The sequence below is a fragment of the Panulirus ornatus genome, chromosome 53 (genome assembly GCF_036320965.1).
Source record: "Panulirus ornatus isolate Po-2019 chromosome 53, ASM3632096v1, whole genome shotgun sequence".
Classification (NCBI taxonomy): Eukaryota; Metazoa; Arthropoda; class Malacostraca; order Decapoda; family Palinuridae; genus Panulirus; species Panulirus ornatus.
In genome coordinates, this window is record NC_092276.1 from 11,410,745 (window position 1) to 11,434,635 (window position 23,891).

Genomic DNA, 23,891 nt, shown 5'->3' on the forward strand with positions numbered 1-23,891 from the left:
AATGACACAGTTGTTTGGATGAATGACCAGTTTAGCTCACCATCGAAATGGCTAATTTTGTTTAGGTTTTGCAATCTACATACAGTAACGAGACCAATGGGTAACTTTTGATGCTCCTTGTGCTATTGGAAGAAAACGGAAGGATAGATGAACAGAAATGGATCGACTAGAATTGTTCTTAAGAAATTTTATATTGTAATATGCAGCTAATTTTAAGAATGATTTTCAAAAGTAGTAAAGTGAGGTGTAATACACCCATGACTTAAGAATCTCTTATTTCCAACACAGAAACGCTAGTAAATATTAAATACAAAATAGGTTAATTTGACTAAATATAACAACATAAATATTCCTATTTAGAATAGTTCTATTAATGTAGGAAACTAGTACGATGGTCATTGGCTGAGTTCCAGTGAAACTCCGGAGTTGGGAGTAGGTCGTCTCGAACTGCCCACAGACCCAGTCAGCCTCCGTTGTCAGCCGGCGTCATCAGAGACAGTCAGCCAATATGACAGCACTCCGTCAGGAGGAAGGAGGAGCGACCCACCCACCGTCCGTCGCCTGTCAGGACACGTGCCCCTCCTTCATACGTCAGGGGGTAAGTTTGACGAGGGGGGGTAAACCTTGGATGGGTCGATGCGTGAGCTACCCACTTGTGTCAGGGAGCGGGGCGGGGCGGGGCTGGGCGGGGCGGGGCGTTGGTTATCAGGGAGTGATATGATCATGAGGGAGGTTGTTGTGTGAGAGGGAGCAAGTTACCGTAGACTCCCAGGGAGTGGGAGAGGACCACTGTAGGGAGTCAGGGAGTATACAGCACCAAGCGTGTGGCGGTGGCTGACACACAGCTGTCAGTGAGGGGATGGCGCCGGCATGTGTCAGGCGTCGTCGTCAGTCTTGGAGTGCGCTGACGTCCTGTGTCAGGAGGAGACGTCCCAACATGCGCCAGGCTGTGAGGTGCTGACGTATGTCAGCTGGTGAAACATCATTGGAAAGAGCGACTTTGATGCTGCAGAGAGCGAGCCGTTCTTGTTTATCAGGGAGCGAGTCGTTCTTGCTTATCAGGATGTGAGACATTCTTCCTTATCAGGGAGTGAATCTTTCTTGCTTATCAGAGAGCGAGCCGTTCTTGCTTATCAGGGAGCAAGCCGTTCTTGCTTATCAGGGAGTCAGTTGGTCTTACTTATCAGGGAGCGAACCGTTCTTGCTTATCAGGGAGCAAGCCGTTCTTGCTTACCAGGGAGTCAGTTGGTCTTGCTTATCAGGGAGCGAGCCGTTCTTGCTTATCAGGGAGCGAGCCGTTCTTGCTTATCAGGGAGCAAGCCGTTCTTGTTTATCAGGGAGTCAGTTGGTCTTGCTTATCAGGGAGCGAGCCGATCTTGCTTATCAAGAAGCGAGCTTTAAATTAGACCATGAATTTGGCATCTTGTGTCTAGTCTAGGCTAGGGTCGGCTGGCCAGGGAGCGGTCATCTCGTCTACTGGATCACACTGAGGTAGGTTGTTGGCAGAGAGAACAGGAGCTGCAAAGGTAACTCCCTCCAGCGAACGTGATGGGCATAAGACGTCTCCCCGTTGAGCGACAGGCGAATATTGCACGACAAAGGAACACACCACAGAACTCCCGAGAGGAATGAACGCCTGAGGGAACAGCACACATCCCAAGCGAAACTTAGATTCTGATCTGAAGCAGTGTTCACGGAGGTGATGTGTGTCTCCAACTCTCATGGCAAGGTTCACTGCTGGAGGAGGAACTGTACCAGGTAGGAAGTTAATGATTTGTTGATGTTCAAAGACTTAGAACGTCATAGTTATGGTAATAAGAAATTCATGCTGATACTCAAATGTTAATGATATGCTGTTTATACACCACAAATGATATAAATCCTGCCGAACCAGTACAATAAACGTTAAAATCATACAATGTTCCACAGGCACAAATGACTGAGCCAACATGAGCGAGGAGGCCCGTTCATGTCACTTTACCTGCTGCATCTAGAGGAAAGTGACATTACATGGCCTGGGTGACGTTTTCCACATTGGAGGTCGCTTTACTGCAACGACTGTAGCAGTAACTGCTGGAGGAACGTTTCTTGCCGTCTCTGCGGGCGAGGGGTTTACCTCTCCCTGCCGGGCCTGTCATTTCTATTAACGCCAGGTGCCCCGTCCACACTGCTCGTGTTGTTGAACGCTGGTCCCTAGGAACAAGACACCCTACAGCTCCTGGACTAAGCCAGCAAAGGAGTGGACCTGATTGTCATTGAACATATTTGGGCAGAAATGGCGTGCACCTGGCCATCAGGAGACGAGAAGTGTAGCCATCAACTACTGAACCACGTCCACGCCCTTCAGGGGAACTCTGCAGGCTGGACAAGGTATTAAACCGTAACTAAAAGCTGGGTTTTATTTGATAGATTTATTATTGCTTGATATACATTATTGTCAATAATAAGCAGAGGACAATGTATACATATACGATATGTAGAGGAAAATACACATACACACACACACACACACACGCACATATATATATATATATATATATATATATATATATATATATATATATATATATATATATATATATATATATATATATGTGTGTGTGTTTATTATTTATTCACGGTGTTATGGAAGGTTGTTCATGCCCAGTTGTGAGTTACATGGCGGCCACCAACATTTCTGTTTGTCTGTCCAGCTGTGTGGAATAACTAACGAGTGATAACGATTACAATAAAATATTTGAACGGTCAATTGTGTTTGATTATATGTCTATTGTTTTTATGCTGTATTAAACTCCGAACCTCCCACCAACACATGGCATCGCAGCAGTGTGATACGAACGAAGAGTCGTCAGTAAAGAGAAAGAAATTAATCATTTGAGTATCGGCCAACTTTACTGCTGACGAATGATGGAGTGTATCAATATCCTGCTTACGAGAAGGACAAATCCATAGTGATAGGAGTATCCATGCGAATATCATAATGGGGAAATCGTGTGGCATAATTGTAACCTATTTCCATAATATCAGCAGTGTTCAGTTAAGTATACACCTTGCTGCTCAGATACTAAACCGTACTACAGCAGCACTTGGTTCAGTGGTTTCCATTAACCTCTTGCAGCCTTCTCCTACCTCCAGCTTGATAGATATTACACCCTCTCTAACTGAAATGTCTGAGGTACATTTTGATTGTTAGGATGATGAATGAGGTTGAATGTCACTAGTCGACCATGGTAGAAGTTGATGGTATAGAGATAAGTAAGATCTACTTCCATCCACAGAGGATAATGACATTATGTATAGTTGTATACATATATCACAAATATCTATAGATAAACATTGCTCTTACCGTACCAAAAACACAAAAGTTATATGAAGGAATTGGAAGCAAATCTTTCAGTATGATGTTGAAACTGTGGTTATAAGAGGGATACTGTGTGCCAATGTTTATGAAATTTTGCTGAGAAAAACGTAAATACAACAATAGAGTTGCATGTTCCCAACAGTGTGAAGCAAATAAATTTTCATTAGAATAAGGATAATACATAACATCGAAAAGAAATACAGAATCTTGAACATTTTACAGAGATACAAAAGAAAATGTTATAGGAAATGTACAAAGGTGACTAGATTACTACATGGCTTATTACATATACAGTATGTATTTCCATATGTTTTCAACAATTCAAAATTGAAAGTTATGTCTACAAGCAATGGCATGTGGGTCTTATTTGAGTTGTTTCAATATCAAATTTGGCACCGTTTTAGATGTTATTAACAGATGATGTATTTGGAAATCATATTATTCATTCACTTAACTGTCAGGCAGACAGTATAAGATTAATCTATGATTCCTTCACTTTGTGCTTTATACTATTAATTTCATGTGATCTCTTGTTTCATCGTTGACCGTGTGTTTGTATGTATAGTCCTATACTTCAGCAAATAAAATTCTTATAGAATATCAACTGATTCTGTCTATTACTGCCTGTGTTTTCATTTTCAACAAGTATGACTGAATATATTTCCATGTAGACAGATATACTCACGCATATCAGGTTGTTAAACTTAGGAAAAAGATTATTTTGATGTGTAAGAATTGCTCATTAGTTTACATCTATGGACAATACACTATTGAATTCTTTAAAGACTATCATATGTTAGATATATGACTGCTTGTGTTGGCATGTGAATGTCAGTATGCATGTATGTCAGACTGTTAGCCTTTGGTATTGTATTTTGTATTACTGCATGCATGTACATACAGTCTACCATAAGGTGAAAACAAAATATGTTCTGATATATATCTATCAATACTTTATTGCACCAAATAAGTATCACACGATCATTTCTTTCCTTTTATCACAATATTTAAGAATGAACTGAAATGTAGGAGTGTTAGGGAAATCTAAATTACGATAAATTACCAGCACAAACCGAAGATAGGCTCAGGACTTAAATATATAATTAGCAATTCATATTAATACCAAACGAAAATGAAAAAAAAAGATAAAAGGTTCTTGAACTATGGAGGAAATTCTATGTCATTTAACAAAATGTCCACTTTACATTAAGTTTTTCCATTGCTAAAGCAAAACATAAAATTTATACCACACAAAGTAGATCAAAGGACCTCATTCCCTGCAGAAATTATGGCAGATTTGAATAGTTTACCTTTAATTTTCCCGTTTTCTTTGGTAGTGTATATTTCCCGTTTTCTAATAGTCTTAATCAGCCCTCCAGATGGCGTTACTGCCAGCATCACAAAAATTAGTATGTCAAAGTCTTTAAGTTGCGCTTCTTTGTATGTGTTTCTGGCTGATCACAGCCGCCATTTGCAGTCTTATTTGTCTCGTCTCCCAAGACGGATGTGTTCTTACGCTCTGTATTTCAAGTCTGTGTTGCTGCCTGATGTCGTAGTGTCTACTCGTCTTTTCGGTAAGTCAGACTTTGCTTAGCACTATGGCAATGTTTCTGTGCATTTTTCCTTGACAAGTGGGGCTTCCTTGAGCTTTTATTCCGCGTATCAATACGTAGGAAGGATTACACCGCTCCTAGCTAGGATGCCATTTTGGTTTCGTTTAGAATGCCATGATCAACTCTTTACTTTCAGCCTTTCTATCTTCAGTTACCCTTCACTGCTTTCTTCGGATTATTCACATATATTCAAATTTGGTGTCGTATGTTTATTAGTGTTAAATATATGTGAGAAGTGCTGCTTCTGGTGGCCTTGTACGTTCGTTGTTTTTCAACTCTAGTGTTTATAGGAGTGTTTTTCACTCGGTGAAGTGTTTACAAAGGAAGTGTTTTTTTAAACTTAATGCAATATTTTGCTATTTGTCCGTAGCTGTTCCGACCACAGTCTCGTACCAGCTACTGACCTGTACGGAGCTGTTGCCCTTCTTTCAGAGCTAGGTTGTAGCTACTCCTCCCTGCGTTGTCGCTACACTTGCTTTGTTTTGAAGGGTTTTTGAAAGTTATTGTTCATCAATATATTTTTATAAAGTTGTTTTAAGCAAAATCATTCTTTCATTGACGGATGTCCGCAGGAGAACTCCACCTGGCCTTTGTGCGACCGGCTCCGCCCTGATACGTTTTTCTGCATAAAACAATTGCCTGATCTTTTCTTTTTTGGGTAGCTAGTTTTTATTCCACTATCTGCTGGTGGATTGCCACCACAGATTTTGAGGTTAGGCCACTATAGGATGGACCCAGGTAAGCCATCCACTGCCCACGTAGGAGGTAGTAGTGACGGATCGTCCATAAAAAGTAGCAACGCTGATTTTGTTTTGGCCCATGCGACCGGAGCAACGACTCTTGCCTCCCTCAATCCCTTCCTAATCAGGAAGGTCATTGATGGTTGGTCTGGGCATGTTGAAACGGTCAGGAAACTGGTTAGTGGTGATTTGCTGATAAATCGACGAAATAGGTGGCTGAACTACTTAAGTTGACGAAGTTCCATATTCATGTTGACGTTGTGGTCTCGATATCCATTGCCATGAATTCATGCAGGGGAGTCATCTACTGCACTGATGTCATGGATATGTCAGAGGACGACATTGTGAAGGAACTACCAAACGAGGACGTTATCACTGCCAGGTTCATCACCATATTTGTCAATGGTGAACGGAGTAGAACTCCCCTGTTTAACCTAACCTTCGGAAAAGCTCGGCTACCGGACAATATCTCTATTGGTTACATGCGATGTCAAGTTCATCCCTACATACCGAATCCCTAACGTTGTTTTAAATGCCAGAAATTAGGCCACCCTTAAAGTCTTGCACTCTTTCTGCTACATGTGGGAGGGAAGTGTGCTGCGGAGGGTCATACCGCTGAGCATTGTACGGGTAATAGGATGTTGAGTGTTAACTGCGATGGTAACCACCCAAGCTGGGACCGGGCCTGTCCCCGGTTCCAGTTTGAGAAGCAAGTCTCTGCAGTCAAGACACAAAATAACATCTCATATGGCGAGGCTAGGAGGAGGGTGAAGGAGTCTCATGAGATCCCTAAACCCAATGAATCCTACGCGTCGGCTTTGAAATGTAAGCCGGTTATGCGAGCAATCTCGACACAGCCTCCTTATGACACGTCGACCGTCAGTTCCAAACACCCAGTTCCATCTAACCCTACACCTAATCCTCCAACCACAACCCATAACAAATCATATGCCAAAACCACATCCTCTGTCCCACCTATAGAAAAGAACAAGAACAAAACTACTGTATCTTTACACTTGATTAAACTTGAAAAAATTTACGTCGCACTTCATTGTTCCGGTACCTCCGACAAGGAGGCCTGTGGTTCACAGGTCCTTTTCGTTAGAGAACATAGACTTGATGGATGCCAGACAATGTACATCCAGGGACCGTTCATGTTCCCCATGGGGACTCTCCCAAGTCACGACATAAACGCGCTAAGAAAGCTGGTCGGTTAAATAACTCTTAAACCAGCACGTTCAATATCATTCAGAGGAATTGTAGAGGACATAGGCATAAGCAAGCACGACCAATGTTACTTGCACTGTATAGGCCAGCCGAGATCTGTTTACAAGAGAGCCTTCTATATGGCACAGTCGAAGACTGTTCCGTTTTAGATAACTATCACTCGTATAGAAGAGACGAGAATCGTCAAGTTGCTAGCTATGTGCACCAAAGTATACCTCACACACTAGTGACGAAATTCTAATCTAGACGCTGTCGCACGTAGAGTCAAATTTCATATCGCATACCTGACCATCTGTTCGATGTTCCAATGCACTTGATAATGAGTTCAATCTATTTGTTGATTATCTCACGTCAAATACTTTTAGGAGACTTCAATGTTCATCAGTATCAGTTAGGTGGAAGTATCCGGGCAGACACGAGGGGGGAACAAATGGTTAATATTATGATCAATGCTAACCTCACTCTTCTGAACGATGGTAATGGAACTCGTGTAGATGACCAGACTGGCAATATCTCGGCAATTGATTTATCCTCGTCATCGCCGGATATACTTAATAAAGTATTACAAGAAAAACATATGTTTTAACATTGTCAATGTACTAAGGGACAACTCGAGTACTATTCACAAATTGATGGTCTTCCTCAGAGAAACAATTAATGAAGATGATGTAAGGTGGTTCGTGGGTTGTGCTCTGTGGCGGGGTTGGCTTCGGTGTGAGGCTCCTCCTCCCACTTGGGCTGGTCGCATGGTGGGTGGACATGTCCACACATTAGGCGGTCGGCCTTGAGGGGAGGTGGTTATCCTCCTTGGCAGCTACGCCATGAGGTTGAGCCGTTGGACCTCCGAATGAATTAGCATCTATGTGCATGACGTGGTGGAGGACTATCTCTAGTCTGTCTTATCTCCTTGCACTCTTGTTTAAACTGCAACTGTGGCTGCTTTGCCGACAGGGTGTTTGCCGCCACGTTGGCTCAATACCCACAAAATCTTTTCTTCCCACTATTTATACTAATCATTTATCTTTATCATATCAGAATTATGATCTTTTTTCTATTATTTTTCTTTAGAATATGCATTTAGGGGTGACTTTAATCGCATATTAGATAGGGTTGCAGGCCCTAATGACCTTCCTCATAGGTCGATGGCCGTAAAAGCCAACAAACAACAAACGTAGTCCGCCAGCTTCGTGTTCTCTGCTTTGAGTTGATTGCTCCATAAACAGAGGTCTTATTTATAGCCAGGTTAATGAGTCATGGCAGACCATTGGCTGTAACCACAGGTGAATGACGGGTCAACTATAGGTGAACATTGTGGTGTGGACAACTCTGTAGCTCCCACAGCAAGAAAATGTAGATTGAAGTCATTAATCAGAAACTTTGGTTTATATTACGATTCACTCGGGCTACAACTTTTAATTGTTCACAGTTTTTTAGAACGTCTGACCCCACCATATAGGTTATTACAGTTATATGGTTGTTTGTTTCAATTAGTAGTTTAGCTCAACATGGGAATAATGACTACCTACGTTTTGTATTTGCAGTATACAAACAATAAGAGACCAGCTTTTGAAGCTCCTTTTGCTGGTCAATGATAAACAATTGCATCTTGTTTACCCTAACGTTTCACAGAACAAGAATAGTAAGGATAACATTGCTAGTGAGAGGCTTTTGTCCTCGCAGTTGCAACCAATTTTGATTATATATCTAAAGATGGATGATGATAGATTAACCTATAATGTACCCATGACTTCACATCTATCATGATCAGCACACAAACACCAGTAGATGTCATATATAATATGTCGTAACCTAACTTTATGTTAATAGAAAATTATGCCTTAATGTGTTTAAGCTGAAATGGAAATTAAGACACCGTTCATTTCCAGGATTCCAGTCAAGCAACGGGTTGGACATGACCTTCCGTCCACCGTCGAGGACCACGTCACCCTCAGTCGCCTGCTGACGTCGCAAGAGGGAGGGAGAAAGCCGTCATGAGAGCATTCAAGTGTCTTGCCTCAAGGAGGGTGGTACCTCCTTCACGTGTGAGTTTGATATGGGGGTAAACCTTCGTGGAGTCAAGGAGGGTGGTAACTCCTTCACGTGTAAGTTTCATAGGGGGTAAACCTTCGTGGAGTCAAGGAGGGTGGTAACTCCTTCACGTGTAAGTTTCATAGGGGGTAAACCTTCGTGGAGTCAAGGAGGGTGGTACCTCCTTCACGTGTAAGTTTGATAAGGGGGGTAAACGTTCGTCGAGTCAAGGAGTGTGGTACCTCCTTCACGTGTAAGTTTGATAGTGGGGTAAACCTTCGTCGAGTCAAGGAGGGTGATACCTCCTTCACGTGTAAGTTTGATAGTGGGGTAAACCTTCGTCGAGTCAAGGAGGGTGATACCTCCTTCACGTGTAAGTTTGATAGTGGGGTAAAACTTCGTGGAGTCGAGGCGTGAACCACCGACATAAGTGATTGACATGACGGTATGTGGCAGACTGGGACCCTCCTTCCTGCTTGTCTCAGGATAGGGAGAGTTTGGTTCCTCACGGAGCGCTATGCTCTCAGGGTATTAGTAGCCGGGAGGCCATAGTTTTGTGTCAGGGAGTGAGTTGCTGTAGCAGCTCAGGCAGAGGGAGAAGGAAGTAAACCCGAAGTGTGGCAGTGAGTAAGACATTATTGTGTGTCAGGGAATGACTCGCTGGGATGATGTGTCAGGCGTCGTCGTCTGTCTTTGAGTGATCTGCCGCCGTGTATCAGGAAGGGATATGCCAATGCGCCAGGATATGAGGTGCAGACGCACGTCAGCTGGTGAGACGGTCGTTTGAAAGTGAGCGGCTTTGATGTTAGAGGACGAGTCGGTCGTTTTTGTTTGTCAGGGTTGAGGGAGGGAGAACCTCTCGTCGTGTGCCAGAGAACAACAGACCGTCGTAGTAAACTATCGTACATCGGGGCATAAGTCCACGACGTGTGTTGGAAACGAAGCCACTGACGTCTGTCAGGGAGTGAGTAGCGTTCCTCCACCGTCAGACAGGAAGCCTCCCTTGTGTTCCAGGGAGTTAGTGGGAATAGTTTGTCCTAGAGTGAGGTGGCCCGACGTGTGCTAGAGACAAAGCTAGAGAATCTGTCAGCGTGAGCAGCCTTTCTTTGCCACTGTTGTGTGTTAGGAAGTGAGCAGCGGTTTTGTGTTGTCGCCACTGTAGTAGTGTGAGGCAGGAAGCCAGTCTTGTGTATCATGGAGCTAGTCATGTATTGTGTCATGGTGTGAACTACCCACGTATGTTACAGACGAAGCCACTGCCGTGTTTCTTTTTCTTTTTTTGCCATTAAAGTGTGTGTGTCAGGCAGGAAGCCATCGTGACGGAGTTAGGCAATGTGTGTATCTTGGAGTGAGCTACCGACGTCTGTCAGGGAGTGAGCAGTGTTTTTAATATGTCAGGTCGGAAGCCATACCGTTGTGTGTCAGAGAGAGAGAATCGAATTTGGTTTGCCATGAAGTGAGCTACAGACACACGTGTATTAGACACTAAGCTCATCGATGACTGTTGGAGAGTGAGCAGAGTTTTTGAGTTCGTCGAAGTAATATGTGGTGAAGTAAGCTACCGACATGTATCAGAGACTGAGCCACCGACGCCTGTCGAGAGTGAGTAACGCTTTCTTTTCACCTTTCAAGTGTGTAGGGTAGGAAGCCGCTATGTGTTTATAAACGAATTAGTCTTAAGTAGATTGTCGAGGAATGAACCAACGACGCCAAACTAAAGCGTCCCTTTAGGACATTTGTTCTAGCTAATGCCAGACGATTATTTTCCACTTGCATGGCTTATGGGTCGTCAAAGTAAAGCTTTACATTTAGACTTTTGTTCAGGCTATCGCTAGACTGTTTTATATAGGTTTTGTGGGACACATATATGGGTCGTCAAATTAAGGTTTTACTTTAGAAATTTTCCTCTGGGTAAGACGTGCGTGCTACATGGGTCATAAAAGTAAAGCTGCACGTTGGTAACTGTACTCTGGCTTCGCCAGATTATCTTATTTAGCTGTTGAGGGCACCACAGGTTATCAAAGTAAAGCCTTACTCTGAGTTTATTCTGACCAATGACAAACGATGTTTTGCAGCTCTATCGAGCTCCACAGGTCATTAAAATAAGCTTCACTTTGGGAATTATGCATTTTTGGTCCATGACTGACGATTATATTTAGCTTTTAGAGAGTGATATGAGCTTAAGGTATTAGCCGGGAGTTAGTGTGTCAGGGAGCGAGTTGCCGTAGTCTCCCAAGGAGAGAGCCACTGCAGGGAGTGGTGGTGGCTGACACCCTGCTGTCAGGGAGTGAATCGCCGGCATGTGTTGGGCTTCATTGTCAGTCTTGGAGTGCGCTGACGTCCTGTGTCAGGAGACGTCCCAACATGCGCCAGGCTGTGAGATGCTGACGTATGTCAGCTGGTGAGACATCATTGGAAAAAGCGGCTCTGATGCTACAGTCGTTCTTGTTTAACAGGGAGGGAATACCTTACGTTTCTCAAGAGAAAAAGCCGTCGTAGTGCACTGTCGTACGTCAAGACATACGTACAATTATATATTCGTTAACAAGATGCCTTGATTAAGGTATTCAGGTGCCCCTGCTGCTGCCTCGGACATCGTAGACAAAATAAATCGATTACAACAGTTCCCATACGTGTCTAGGAAATTCCCGTCGACAAAGGTTGTTTTGGGAAATACCACATTAAAAGCAGGACGAGCATATTGCTCATGTTTTAGTCTGGTCTGTTGACACACTTCTGTTGATTATGTGTCCACATATTATTTCACGTTAGGGAAGTACTATAAATACATATGGGGTCATTGAAAACCATCGACGAAATCCCATTTTCTATGTTGAGTGTGGTAAATGGTGATATAGGTTGGTAGTCCTGGCTATGGCCGTCCTCGGAGATGTACTATCTATAATCGCGATAAAAATATATTTCCATCGTCGAGGACAAAATGTATTCTTAAGATCACATTTTGTCTCAGTCGTGGTTTACCGTAAACAGACAAACAAGTAAAACATTGTTTAGAAATTGACTGACGTCAGAAGAGTCGGAATATATTATAATCGTGTACGACGTCTGAATCCGAATTGTTACATTGACTCTGACTTGGACGGACTGACATTCAAAATATATACTTTATTATAGAACAAAAGTAATTTTCCTACATAAACGTTTAGTAACACACGCATGTAGCACAAGTACATGGAATATTAGTAAGTATAGAGTCAAAAATGAATGTTACAAAACGATAAAAGGCCATGCAAGTCATTTCATTGGATTGAGACAACGCCTTGCCATACAATAAAGCCCCGCTTCTGCTTCGAGATGGCGGAGGCGGCGGTCATTCCGAAACCGAAGATTACTATGTTACTGGTTCATACGTTCATTTCCTGGGTTGTTGTGGTGAGTGATAATATCGCGTTGAGGGTTCCGGTAAGTGTAGTGGTGAAGGAGGCTTCAGTGGACTAGAGAAGAGGTAAGATACTGGTCACTGAGATACTCGGGGTAAAACCCAATATGCTGACGCAAGTCTTGTGGTGGTGGAAAGGTGAGGATATGTGGCCACAGGTGTCAGGTCGCCGGCTCGGTAGCTGCCAGCTGGCTTCCTGCTCCCGGCTCGGAGTTGAATGATATTTGCATAAACAAAAGTCTTATTTCTAGCGGGAGCGGGGGGCCGGAAATCCTCCCCTCCTTGTATTAACTTTCTAAAATGGGAAACAGAAGAAGGAGTCACGCGGGGAGTGCTCATCCTCCTCGAAGGCTCAGAGTGGGGTGCCTAAATGTGTGTGGATGTAACCAAGATGTGAAAAAAGGAGAGATAGGTAGTATGTTTGAGGAAAGGAACCTGGATGTTTTGGCTCTGAGTGAAACGAAGCTCAAGGGTAAAGGGGAAGAGTGGTTTGGAAATGTCTGGGGAGTGAAGTCAGGGGTTAGTGAGAGGACAAGAGCAAGGGAAGGAGTAGCAATACTCCTGAAACAGGAGTTGTGGGAGTATGTCATAGAATGTAAGAAAGTAAATTCTCGATTAATATGGGTAAAATTGAAAGTTGATGGAGAGAGGTGGGTGATTATTGGTGCATATGCACCTGGGCATGAGAAGAAAGATCATGAGAGGCAAGTGTTTTGGGAGCAGCTAAATGAGTGTGTTAGCGGTTTTAATGCACGAGACCGGGTTATAGTGATGGGTGATTTGAATGCAAAGGTGAGTAATGTGGCAGTTGAGGGAATAATTGGTATGCATGGGGTGTTCAGTGTTGTAAATGGAAATGGTGAAGAGCTTGTAGATTTATGTGCTGAAAAAGGACTGATGATTGGGAATACCTGGTTTAAAAAGCGAGATATACATAAGTATACTTATGTAAGTAGGAGAGATGGCCAGAGAGCGTTATTGGATTACGTGTTAATGGACAGGCGTGCGAAAGAGAGACTTTTGGATGTCAATGTGCTGAGAGGTGCAACTGGAGGGATGTCTGATCATTATCTTGTGGAGGCTAAGGTGAAGATTAGTATGGGTTTTCAGAAAAGAAGAGTGAATGTTGGGGTGAAGAAGGTGGTGAGAGTAAGTGAGCTTGGGAAGGAGACCTGTGTGAAGAAGTATCAGGAGAGACTGTGTACAGAATGGAAAAAGGTGAGAACAATGGAAGTAAGGGGAGTGGGGGAGGAATGGGATGTATTTAGGGAATCAGTGATGGATTGCGCAAAAGATGCTTGTGGCATGAGAAGAGTGGGAGGTGGGCTGTTTAGAAAGGGTAGTGAGTGGTGGGATGAAAAAGTAAGAGTATTAGTGAAAGAGAAGAGAGAGGCATTTGGACGATTTTTGCAGGGAAAAAATGCAATTGAGTGGGAGAAGTATAAAAGAAAGAGACAGGAGGTCAAGAGAAAGGTGCAAGAGGTGAAAAAAAGGGCAAATGAGAGTTGGGGTGAGAGACTATCAGTAAATTTTAGGGAGAATAAAAAGATGTTCTGGAAGGAGGTAAATAGGGTGCGTAAGACAAGGGAGCAAATGGGAACTTCAGTAAAGGGCGTAAATGGGGAGGTGATAACAAGTAGTGGTGATGTGAGAAGGAGATGGAATGAGTATTTTGAAGGTTTGTTGAATGTGTCTGATGACAGAGTGGCAGATATAGGGTGTTTGGGTCGAGGTGGTGTGCAAAGTGAGAGGGTTAGGGAAAATGATTTGGTAAACAGAGAAGAGGTAGTAAAAGCTTTGCGGAAGATGAAAGCCGGCAAGGCAGCAGGTTTGGATGGTATTGCAGTGGAATTTATTAAAAAAGGGGGTGACTGTATTGTTGACTGGTTGGTAAGGTTATTTAATGTATGTATGACTCATGGTGAGGTGCCTGAGGATTGGCGGAATGCTTGCATAGTGCCGTTGTACAAAGGCAAAGGGGATAAGAGTGAGTGCTCAAATTACAGAGGTATAAGTTTGTTAAGTATTCCTGGTAAATTATATGGGAGGGTATTGATTGAGAGGGTGAAGGCATGTACAGAGCATCAGATTGGGGAAGAGCAGTGTGGTTTCAGAAGTGGTAGAGGATGTGTGGATCAGGTGTTTGCTTTGAAGAATGTATGTGAGAAATACTTAGAAAAGCAAATGGATTTGTATGTAGCATTTATGGATCTGGAGAAGGCATATGATAGAGTTGATAGAGATGCTCTGTGGAAGGTATTAAGAATATATGGTGTGGGAGGCAAGTTGTTAGAAGCAGTGAAAAGTTTTTATCGAGGATGTAAGGCATGTGTACGTGTAGGAAGAGAGGAAAGTGATTGGTTCTCAGTGAATGTAGGTTTGCGGCAGGGGTGTGTGATGTCTCCATGGTTGTTTAATTTGTTTATGGATGGGGTTGTTAGGGAGGTAAATGCAAGAGTTTTGGAAAGAGGGGCAAGTATGAAGTCTGTTGGGGATGAGAGAGCTTGGGAAGTGAGTCAGTTGTTGTTCGCTGATGATACAGCGCTGGTGGCGGATTCATGTGAGAAACTGCAGAAGCTGGTGACGGAGTTTGGTAAAGTGTGTGGAAGAAGAAAGTTAAGAGTAAATGTCAATAAGAGCAAGGTTATTAGGTACAGTAGGGTTGAGGGTCAAGTCAATTGGGAGGTGAGTTTGAATGGTGAGAGGCTGGAGGAAGTGAAGTGTTTTAGATATCTGGGAGTGGATCTGTCAGCGGATGGAACCATGGAAGCGGAAGTGGATCATAGGGTGGGGGAGGGGGCGAAAATTTTGGGAGCCTTGAAAAATGTGTGGAAGTCGAGAACATTATCCCGGAAAGCAAAAATGGGTATGTTTGAAGGAATAGTAGTTCCAACAATGTTGTATGGTTGCGAGGCGTGGGCTATGGATAGAGTTGTGCGCAGGAGGATGGATGTGCTGGAAATGAGATGTTTGAGGACAATGTGTGGTGTGAGGTGGTTTGATCGAGTAAGCAACGTAAGGGTAAGAGAGATGTGTGGAAATAAAAAGAGCGTGGTTGAGAGAGCAGAAGAGGGTGTTTTGAAATGGTTTGGGCACATGGAGAGAATGAGTGAGGAAAGATTGACCAAGAGGATATATGTGTCGGAGGTGGAGGGAACGAGGAGAAGAGGGAGACCAAATTGGAGGTGGAAAGATGGAGTGAAAAGGATTTTGTGTGATCGGGGCCTGAACATGCAGGAGGGTGAAAGGAGGGCAAGGAATAGAGTGAATTGGAGCGATGTGGTATACAGGGGTTGACGTGCTGTCAGTGGATTGAATCAAGGCATGTGAAGCGTCTGGGGTAAACCATGGAAGGCTGTGTAGGTATGTATATTTGCGTGTGTGGACGTGTGTATGTACATGTGTATGGGGGGGGTTGGGCCATTTCTTTCGTCTGTTTCCTTGCGCTACCTCGCAAACGCGGGAGACAGCGACAAAGTATAAAAAAAAAAAAAAAAAAAAAAAAAAAAAAAAAAAGTCTTATTTCTAGCCAGGTATGAGTAACATTTGGAGATAAATGGTTGTAACCAATGTAGAGTGAGTGGTGAACTATAGTTAGGTGTACTTAGTATAATTAGCACAGCTAGAAAATGTAGAAAACCTAAAAACTCTGTAGACTGACACTTCGAAGTATATTAGTTTACTCAGATGACACTTATGATTATTCATCCTGGAATGTGTAATCCGCCATTCACATTATTACAGTTAACACGGTTTTGGTAAATTGGTGGTTTAGCTCATTTGAAAAACTTTTTTTTCTTTTAGATTTCCAACATACAAACAGCAACAGACCACCGGGTCCTTTTGAAGCTTCATGTGTCCAGTGAAAGAAATTAGAAATCTGCTGTAAGAGTTCTCCCCACTGCCAAATATTCCTTATACGTGGCCACTTCATGCGTTCTCACACCAGCAGACCACAAAAATAATGGTACATTTCTATTATAATCATGTACTTCTGGGGATGTTAGGTAAGATTTTCATAGGCTGTGGTCGGCTTTGCGGGGAGTTACTGTACTGGGTCACAGTGAGGTAGGCTAGAATAAGCGGGTGAGTGGTGGCTTCTGTACTGGATCATGGTGACGTAGGGTAGCTTCGGTCAGCCGCGAAGCGGTGGCTAGTATACTGGATCACGGTGAGATGGCCCAGAACTGGGCGATGAAAGTTGTCGCTACTGTACTGAGTTATGGTGAGGTAGGCTAGGGTCGACTGGCCGGGGAGTGGCAGCTCGTCTACTGGATCGCGTTGAGGTAGGATATGGTCAGCTGGCCAGGGAGCGGTAGCTCGTCTACTGGATCGCGTTGAGGTAGGCTAGGGTCGGGTGGCCGGGGAGCGGCAGCTCGTCTACTGGATTGCGTTGAGGTAGGCTAGGGTCGGCTGGCCGGGGAGTGGCAACTTGTCTACTGGATCGCGTTGAGGTTGGCTAGGGTCGGCTGGAAGGGGAGTGGTAGCTTGTCTACTGGATCGCGTTGAAGTAGGCTAGGGTCGTCTGGCAGGGGAGTGGCAGCTTGTCTACTGGATCGCGTTGAGGTAGGCTAAGGTCGGCTGCCCGGGGAGTGGCAGCTCGTCTACTGGATCGCGTTGAAGTAGGATAGGGTCGGCTGGCCGGGGAGTGGCAGCTCGTCTACTGGATCGCGTTGAGGTAGGCTAGGGTCATCTGGCAGGTGAGTGGCTGCTCGTCCACTGGATCACGTCGAGGTAGGCTAAGGTCGGCTGGCCAGGGAGTAGCAGCTCATCTACTGGATCGCGTTGAGGTAGGCTAGGGCTGGCTGGCCAGGGAGCGGCAGCTTGTCTACTGGAGCGCGTTGAGGTAGGATAGGGTCGGCTGGCCGGGGAGTGGCAGCTTGTCTACTGGATCGCACTGAGGTAGGCTAGGGTCGGCTGGCCACGGAGCGGCAGCTTGTCTACTGGATCGCACTGAGGTAGTATAGGGTCGGCTGGCCAGGGAGCGGCAAATTCTCTACTGGATCGCACTAAGGTAGGCTAGGTCGGCTGGCCAGGGTGCGGCACCTTGTCTACTGAATCGCACTGAGGTAGGCTAGGGTCGGCTGGCCAGGGAGCGGCAGCTTGTCTACTGGATCGCACTGAGGTAGGCTAGGGTCGGCTGCCCAGGGAGCGGCAGTTTGTCTACTGGATCGCACTGAGGTGGGCTAGGGTCGGCTGGCCAGGGAGCGGCAGATTGTCTACTGGATCGCGTTGAGGTAGGCTAGGATCGGCTGGCCATGGAGTGGCAGCTCGTCTACTGGATCGCGTTGAGGTAGGATAGGATCGGCTGTCTAGGGAGTGGCAGCTCGTCCACTGGATCGCGTTGAGGTAGGCTAGGGTCGTCTGGTCGGGGAGTGGCAGCTTGTCTACTGGATCGTGTTGAGGTGGGCTAGGGTCGGCTGCCCGGGGAGTGGCAGCTCGTCTACTTGATCGCGTTGGGGTGGGCAAGGGTCGGCTGGCCAGGGAGCGGCAGCTTGTCTACTTGATCGCGTAGAGGCACGCTAGGGTCGGCTGGCCAGGGAGTGGCAGCTTGTCTACTGCATCGCACTGAGGTAGGATAGGGTAGGGTGGTCATGGAGCGGGAGCTTCTCTACTGGATGGCATTAAGGTAATCTAGGGTCGGCTGGCCGGGGAGTGGCAGCTTGTCAACTGGATTGCGTTGAGGTAGGCTAAGGTCGGCTGGCCGGGGAGTGGCAGCTTGTCTACTGGATTGCGTTGAGGTGGGCTAGGGTCGGCTGGCCAGGGACCGGCAGCTTCTCTACTGGATCGCTCTGAGGTAGGCTAAGGTCGGCTGACCATGGAGTGGCAGCTTGTCTACTGGATCGCGTTGAGGTAGGCTAGGGTCGGCTGGCCGGGGAGTGGCAGCTTGTCTACTGGATCGCGTTCAGGTAGGATAGGGTCGGCTGGCAGGGGAGTGACAGCTCGTCTACTGGTTCCCGTTGAGCTGGGCTAAGTCGGCTGGCCGGGGAGTGGTAGCTCGTCCACTGGATCGGATTGAGGTAGGAAACTATACCCATTTTGTAACAGGCTAACAGATAACACTTTCCAGGGTGGAGGACCAGTAGGTCGCTCTTTATGGAGCAAAAATGGAAATAAGACAAGTTTCATAGTCTCAATGTGAAGTAGGTTAGGCATAAGCTCAGTTGTATGAAAAAGACTTGCATAGGCTAAGTTATTGCCATACAATGCTTGTGAATTTGTCATAATTGCTGTTTGTATTTTTACAGATGGTGGTCCACTACATGATAAGCCTCTGCTTGATCCTGTCACATGCAGTAGCAGGTATTCTTGGTGCTGACAGCCCAAGCATCACAGGAATTTCAGCTACGATTCTGTGACTAATGATTCGTGTGAGGATACCACTAGTTTAGCAATTTGTATATATTTTCTTTGTTCACCAGAAGTAACCATTTGTGGCGCTGAAATTTGTATGTACTTATAATTTCTTCCCATATGACTTGGCTTAAGTCAAGAGGGCTTTTTATAGTATTATAGAAAAGTATTAAAGTTTAGTAAATCAAATGAGGTTACAATTTAGTTCATATTACAACCAAAGTTTTAAACTTACATTTTACAATTGATTCCTTTCTCTCCCACAGGCTGCGCACCATGATGATACCTCCACCTCAGTCCTCGCATGAATCCCTGCCTTCAGGTTCAATGCTGATGCATAGGCGTACGTATACAGACTTGGGACAATCTATCAAAAAAAATATACCTAAAAATTAGAGAACTGCAAAACAAAAGTGCAATCTACTTGCAGTTAAAATTCCTAACCAATAATTTGTCTATTATTTCTTTGAAACAACTTTATAACACATCTCAGATTCACTTATAATTTGCTGATACTCTTATCTCCAAATCATAGTGTGTGGACAAGTTAATGTATTTCTTTACTGGAAAAAAAATGTTTACAGAACTGAGTGTTTAATTTCCCAGGTAGAAATAATTTATAACAACCCACAGATTGTTGTGACAAAGGTATGATATGGTTATGAAACATCTTTGGAGTTTGTGATGTCTTTTGTCAAATAAGGAATGTATACCGTATAATGATTTATTATACTTAGTTGCTGTCTCCCGCGTTAGTGAGGTAGCGCAAGGAAAAAGACAAATGAATGGCCCAACCCACCCACACAGACATACATAAATGCCCACACATGCACACATACATACCTATACATTTCAACGTATACATACACAGACATATACATATATACACATGTACATATTCATACTTGCTGCCTTCATCCACTTTCATCGCCACCCTGCCACACATGAAATAGCACCCCACAATCTCCCCATGCGGTAGCGCCAGGAAAAGACAACATATACCACATTCGTTCACACTTGGTCTCTAGCTGTCATGTGTAATGCACCAAAACCACAGCTCCCTATTCACATCCAGGCCCCACAAAACTTTCCATGGTTTACCCCAGACACTTCACATGCCCTGGTTCAATCCATTGACAGCACATCAACCCCAGTATACCACATCATTCCAATTCACTATTTCTTGCACGCCTTTCACCCTCCTGTATGATCAGGCCCAAATCGCTCAAAATCTTTTTCACTTCATCCTTCCACCTCCAATTTGGTCTCCCACTTCTTGTTCCCTCCACCAATGACACATATCCTCTTTGCCAATTTTTCCTCGCTCATTCTCTCCATAACTACTAAAGAATTCGACACCTTAAAACCCATCCAAAAAAAAAAAAATGATAGTTAACAAAAATCACCAATCCCTCAAACCTACTGAATGCAATAACCTTGCTTTTATTCACATTTACTCTGCTTTCTTCTTTCACACACTTTAGGAAGCTCGGTCACCAACTTCAGCAGTTTCTCACCCGAATCAGCAACCAGCCCTGTATCATCAGCAAACGACAACTGACTCCAAAACTCTTCCATTCTCCTCCCTAACAACCCCATCCATAAACAAATTAAACAACCATGGAGACATCACACACCCTTGCCGCAAACCTACATTCACTGGGAACCAATCACTTTCCTCTCTTCCTACTATTACACATGCCTTATATCCTTGATGAAAACTTTTCATTGCTTCTAACAACTTGCCACCCACACCATATATTCTTAATACCTTCTACAGAGTATCTCTATCAACTCTTATCATATGCCTTCTCCAGATCCATAAATGCTACATACAAATCCCTCTGCTTTTCTAAGTATTTCTCATATACATTCTTCAAAGCAAACACCTGATCCACACATCCTCTACCACTTCTGAAATCTGATGCTCTGTACATTCCTTTACCCTCTCAATCAATACCCTCCCATATAATTTCCCAGGAATACTCGACAAACTTATACCTCTGTAACTTGAACACTCGCCTTTATCGCCTTTGTATAATGGCACTATGCAAGCATTCTCCCAATCCGCAGGGTTTTCACCATACATACAATGAATATCCTTACCAACCAGTCAACAACACAGTCACCCCCTTTTCAATAAATTCCACTGCAATACCATCCAATCCCGCTGAATTGCTGGCTTTCAACTCCTACAAAGCTTTAACTACCTCTTCTCTATTCACCAAACCATTCTCCCTGACCCTCTCACTTCGCACACCATCTTGCAAAGCACCCTTTACCTGCCACTCTATCATCAAACACATTCAGCAAACCTTCAAAACTCACTCTTATCTCCTCACTTCCACTACTTGTTACCTCCCCATTTAGCCCCCTTCACTGATGTTCCCATTTGTTCTCTTGTACACTTTATGTACCTCTTTCCAAAGCATCTTTTTATCCGCCAACAATGCCCATTCTTCACTAAGTTTTCAGTTTGAAAAAGTGTGCATGATACTGAATCGCTGTTCTGCCATGAAGTGTAAATTAGCAAAGTAGTCTCTGCAACACAAACCTAGAGGTGCATCTCCTGGGTTTAAGTGATTTGAGTGTGCTGCTGCATCCAAATTATATCCAAGAAAAATGTCGAGGTTGCCTTCATCTCGGTGTAAATTCACTTCTTTGCATATATTATGGAGAACAACACACGCCATGATTATATGATAGATTTGTTCTGTCTTGACCCCGAGTCACTTCTCCATGCAAAACGTGCCACCTTCGTTTCAGCTGTCCAATCCCCCTTTCCACAGTACATCTAGTTTTCTTCTTGTGTCCTGTAATACATGAATCTTATTAAGTACAAATCTGAGTTTGGACGTTATTCCCAGGCTAATCATCTAGCTTGTTTTCTCATAATCTAGAAATCTTTTGCACACTGGGTTAGGTCAATTTTGGATTGTGGAAACACTTAAAAGACATGAAACCTGTTTCTTCTACAGCCTATGTAGATATGTAAATAATATTGACATTTTGTCACAAGTAAACATGCAAGAAAACGTTTAACGTTACCCATTACAAGCTGTCTGAGAACCATCTTCAGGTCTTAGGTAAAGCATCAAAAGCCAACACTTGCAATAGTAATTACTATCACCAATAAGATCTACATCACCCACACCACCAGGGAAGACCCTAATCTGCATAAATTCCGTTTTGTCTACCATCTATCTGTGCAATAACCCTACTTACAGTAGATTGTGTTGGTCCACAACGTGATCTTTTCCAGTTGCAATATAACGTAAGGTCATCATCATCACTCAGTTCCGGCATGATACAGAGCCATGTTCCTTGCTATAGTACTTTCTATTTCCCGCTACATCTCTGATCTACTTCTCAATCTGTGACCACCTGTCTTCCTGCACAGTCAAGCTGGTATCTTCTGACATCCATCCCCTCGTACACACCCCCAGAACAACGGGGCCTAAAAGTTTTCAGCTGAACAAGTGTTCCTTGTCGTCCCAGCCATGTTTGCCTCACTAAGCAAATTCTTAACTGCTTTTGAGGCTTCTCCATCCCTGAGGCATCAACCAAGAATCTGAAAAAAAAGTAAAAACTTTGATATGTATTATGCAAAATACAAACATGTTTATTATACTTAATCGCCATCTCCTGCGTTAGCAAGGTAGCGTAAGGAAACAGACGAGAAGTCCAACCCACCCACATACACATAAATGCACCACATATACATACATATACATTTCAATGTATATATCTGTATAAGAGTGGATGAGCCTTTCTTCGTCTGTTTCCTGGCACTTCCTCGCTGACAAGGTAAACAGCGATTATAATAATATGAGTGTATATGTAATATAGGTAATGTATACATGTATGTATTCATACTTAAAATAATAAAGTATATGATATAAACAAAGCGACAATTATTCAAACCTTTGTATCTCCATTGTTTTAGTAACTTGGACTAGTGAGCAAGGTTGCAAACATGTCCTTTTCACCATCTTCCTATGTCACTGATGTAATGTAATGCAATAAATATTTGTTTACGGAAGTGTATGTTTCATTTATAGAAATAAGACTCCCTGATAAAAGCCATTATCTTGTCTATCTGACTAAAATCAACTATCAAAAATCAGAATATGAACTAAAAAAAACGCTTAAAACTGATTATCTAAAAGATCTAAGATCCACACATAAATAACTTTAAAAGAGCCATTAAATTTAATGATCTGTAACAAAAAATATAAACAAAAAAGCATTTTGTTTTGGTCATTTTATAAGTAGTTTACAAAAGCCTATATAAGGTGAGTGGACAGACAGTTACAACCATCCAACCCCTCTGGTGTCTGACCCCAGACTGAGGCTGACCCAGTTCTAAGGGCCTAGGTCAGCAGCTAGATCATGGCACTAAATCAAGGGTCGGCACATAAGGCCCTGAAGTGTACAACCTAAGTTCAACACACTTCACAATACAATTATCAATAAACTCACAAATAACACCAGAGCTACTAAATACATTAATTATCTAAAAGAAAAAAAAAAATGCCAACCACCACAAATAACTGAGTAATGATTGAAAGTTAAGTTTTCTTTGAGTGATCTTATGATTCGTTTTCCTTCTTGGCAAGAAAAAGTGTCTAAGTAAATCATTTTCAAAGCCACTATCTATCTATCTATCTATCTATGACGCCCTATGACTCCCTTCTACAACCACCTCCCACAAAATAAAGATATGTCCACGGAAATAGTCTCCATAACTAGTATACATCAGTGCCACTTTTTAACTTTTAGTGGCTCACCCTTATTTCTGGTCATCATTTCTCATAAGGAACTTTCTTAAGGGGGTTTGGACTGATGAACTAACTGCGTTTTGGCTGTGTTTCGAAGCCTCATTGAGTCAGTTGAATCGGAACAGCTTCGTTCAGGCGAGTCCCGTATTTTCCACTGCTGTACTACAAAAGACGTCTTAAAAATAACTATAAAAGCTTCAGAATTGTACTATTGAGTTACCTTCCTCTTTAAAACGTAATTTCTGGTATAAAAATCCAAGTTCTGTACGTTATTTCATACTTTATGAGACAGGTTCGAACTTCACTGCTTCACACAAGTAAGAAGAGAAAGTATGAAACACTGCCATCTATGTTTTGGATATGGTACTAAAACTGCCACCTATGTTT

The 23,891-nt window shown here is 43.5% G+C and overlaps 3 long non-coding RNA genes across 7 annotated transcripts in view; 2 read left to right on the top strand and 1 right to left on the bottom strand.

Moving 5' to 3' along the window:
• Positions 1-304: 304 nt before the first annotated feature.
• LOC139765241 (uncharacterized) lies at positions 305-2,068 on the top strand. 2 transcript variants are annotated; one of them, XR_011716620.1, is made up of 3 exons: positions 305-598; positions 1,507-1,758; positions 1,930-2,068. It is a non-coding gene; the product is annotated as an uncharacterized lncRNA (long non-coding RNA). The 2 variants fall into 2 exon arrangements; XR_011716621.1 differs by lacking the exon at positions 305-598 and adding an exon at positions 733-974.
• Positions 2,045-23,891, bottom strand: part of LOC139765237 (uncharacterized) — a 37,788-nt gene continuing 15,941 nt past the window's right edge. Inside the window, exons 7-10 of one of the 3 annotated variants that reach the window (XR_011716614.1) lie at positions 21,949-22,294; positions 21,278-21,536; positions 18,959-19,090; positions 2,045-2,361 (exon numbers count right to left, since the gene is read on the bottom strand). This is a non-coding gene — a long non-coding RNA (uncharacterized lncRNA). Of the gene's footprint in view, positions 2,362-3,154; positions 3,171-18,892; positions 19,091-21,277; positions 21,537-21,948; positions 22,295-23,891 lie in introns of those variants that run through there. The other 2 variants (XR_011716615.1, XR_011716613.1) reach the window with 2 other exon arrangements.
• LOC139765240 (uncharacterized) lies at positions 3,177-19,309 on the top strand. 2 transcript variants are annotated; one of them, XR_011716619.1, is made up of 4 exons: positions 3,177-4,935; positions 8,828-8,983; positions 18,618-18,740; positions 18,990-19,309. It is a non-coding gene; the product is annotated as an uncharacterized lncRNA (long non-coding RNA). The 2 variants fall into 2 exon arrangements; XR_011716618.1 differs by lacking the exons at positions 3,177-4,935; positions 8,828-8,983 and having other exon boundaries at positions 14,803-18,740.